The sequence below is a fragment of the Fundulus heteroclitus genome, unplaced genomic scaffold (genome assembly GCF_011125445.2).
Source record: "Fundulus heteroclitus isolate FHET01 unplaced genomic scaffold, MU-UCD_Fhet_4.1 scaffold_874, whole genome shotgun sequence".
NCBI lineage: Eukaryota > Metazoa > Chordata > Actinopteri > Cyprinodontiformes > Fundulidae > Fundulus > Fundulus heteroclitus.
In genome coordinates, this window is record NW_023397334.1 from 645 (window position 1) to 3,479 (window position 2,835).

Sequence of the window (2,835 nt, forward strand, 5' to 3'; positions counted from 1 at the left end):
CACAGCTCGCGCTGCTGCGGCAGTGAGCGGCTGAGGTGATGAAACAAGTTGGTTGCGTTACCAGACTTTGTTTTTACCGGTTCCTTGCAAATTTTACAGTTCACTGTGGTTTATTTCTGTCAGGCTGGCGAACTAGTAAAACCCCCCTCCTCCTCCGCTGCTCTTGCTGTGACATATTCACGTGTTCTTGTCATGGTTTGTTTATCGATTAACTCAGGACGCACACACGGGACTAAAAGTTTGAGTCTTTATTGAAACAAGTATGCTGGGTGGTGAGTGATGAAGACCGGAGGTTCAGGACTGCAGAAGGTCAGGGATGTAGGTGATGGCAGGAGCTGACGGCCCGGAGTGAGAGTCCATTCAAGCCTGGAGGCTAGGAAGCATAGGGCTGCTAGGCTAGTAGGCCTCATAGCAACACCAGGGCACCGAGTGGAGCTTTTCCAGGGTGGCCAGGCAGGTTAGCAGTTCTCAGGAGATACCAGGACACAGAGTAGGGCTTCCTCAGAGCGGCTAGTCAGGTTAGCAGCTCTCTGGAGACACCAGGACTCAGAGCAGAGCCTCCACTGGGTGGCTAGTCAGGTTAGCAGCTCTCTGGAGACACCAGGACACAGAACAGAGCTTCTCCAGGGACAACAGTAGCGTACCAAGTCTTTTAAGGCAACAGGCAGGACTAACCTTCAATGAAAGAACAGAAACAGATCTTCCAAGACACAATCGAGGACTGGCATGGAGTGTTTGGATAGCAGAAGACGGCCCAGTGCTGAACTGAAGACAGAGGAGGTTTAAATAGAGCACTAACAGGTGAAACAAGGGTCCTGACTAATTAACAAGCAAATGATATCAAGGTGTGACTGACTGCTGAGGAGGTGAAGTGAAAATTGACAGAAAATAACTGATGACTGAAAACATAAAATAAAATTAAAACCTAACTCAAAGAGATGAAAAATGAGAAATAACAGAAAAACAAAGCCAAACCAAAACTCAACCATGATAGTTCTGTGTTGTGGTTTGAGAGGGGCGGCGCTTTGTGACGGTGTGCCTGGGTCCGCGATTACGATTGGGTTGAGAGGAAGCAGTGACTGTAGCATCAACTAATATAGGTTAAAAGGAAGGAAGGAAAACTGTCTTACCACTTTTATCGACCTTTTTTCCCTTATTGTGCCACACGTCTTTCGACTGATATATTGTTATTAAATTATCGTCCAGCACTATTTTATATGCTGCTGTCATCCTTGGGAGACATTTATAATTTATTCCAGCAATTATTGAGTTAATAAAGCAACACGCTTCAGTCTGATAAACACAAAACAAATAAATCAGACTCTTTTTTAAATTACGCACCAACTCTGTAAATAGGGAAGCTTAAAAGTATAATGTTTCTCGCCTCGATCTGAAAACGTACTTTTGAAGAACAGCAGCAGAAAAGGGAATGTTTAACTACCACTGTGATCTCTGCGCTGTCTTCTCTTCTTCTTCTTCTTCTTCTCTTGTTTTTTAATGGCGGTTGGAAACAACTTATAGGTGCATTACCGCCACCTTCCAGAATGGAGTATTGATCAGACACTCTGCGCTGTCTGAATCAAGCTGCGGACCGCGGTGCATTCTGAGACGGTCAGTCTGAAGAACGCATGCGCGGCTCCTATCTTCGCATTCTGTGCTCCATTAACCAGCCTTGGAAACCGTGACGTCAGACCACTGTTGTGAATTCGTATTCTCAAAGAAAAAATCCGTATTCTCAAGCAGCCGCTGCTGTTTGTGTTCATAAAGAGTAAAGCACAATTTAAACTTGAAATTTGTATTTATTAGTTATTGAAGTTGTAACTATTTAACCTGTATGTTGTATCTTTTGAAATACGATTTAAATTATTATGAGTTTACAAATGTTTGTTATGCACAACTTCTGACTAATATGGACACAACTATCCTTTTATGTACAAGTCTATTTAGGAAGCTCTCTTACTCCATAGGTTTTGGTCTTGCATGCATGCCGTTCTCTTCATCCTAATAGTAAGGAATATACTTTTTTTTTCAAATGTCCACCACTCTTATTCTCGTTTGGATTATTTCTTAATCAGCAGCTCGCTGCTGTCGGACATTTCAGAGGCTGTAATTCATCCTATTGCTATTAGTGATCATGCTCCTGTTACTTTAACCCTAACAAATAAAAAAAAATAACCCCACAAAACAAGAGCTGGGGATTTAATACATCGCTGCTTAAAGATGAAGAATTTATTAAATTTTTCAAAGAAGAGTGGGCTTCATATTTAGAATACAATGATCTGCCAGGCACATCAGAATCTGTACTATGGGAAGCAGGGAAAGCAGTGATGAGAGGTAAAATAATTTAATTCTCATCTCATAAAAAGAAGATAGAAAACAAAAGATTCAGGAATTAAAAGAAAAACTTAAGTTACTAGAAACTTCTCAAGAAGAGGGAAAGTTGGGAAAAATCCATAAAGTAAAATTAGAATTAAACCATTATATTGAAAAGCAAAATAAATTTCTAATACAAAAACTTTGAATAGAAAACTTGATCATGGCAATAAGTCAGGAAGCTTCTTAGCTAATCAGCTAAAAATAAATGAAGAGAAAACAACTATATTTGCAGTTACAGACTCAACTGGTAATACATTAAGTGATCCGGAATGTATAAAGAACACCTTCTGAGATTTCTACAAATCTTATACACATCACAGATAAATCCATCAGATAATGGCATCAAGCAATTTCTGGATAAAATTACACTTCCTAAACCAAAGAACGACACTGGACTCACCGCTGACAAGAGTTGAAGTTCAGGAAGCTCTAATAAGTATGCCGAATAAAAAGGCTCCA

General features: G+C 40.4%; 1 long non-coding RNA gene across 1 annotated transcript; it reads left to right on the forward strand.

Annotated features, from left to right (window-relative positions):
• The first annotated feature begins 295 nt into the window (after positions 1-295).
• Positions 296-686, forward strand: LOC118562343. Its single transcript, XR_004930575.1, has 2 exons — positions 296-457; positions 580-686. It is a non-coding gene; the product is annotated as an uncharacterized LOC118562343 (long non-coding RNA).
• Positions 687-2,835: the final 2,149 nt, after the last annotated feature.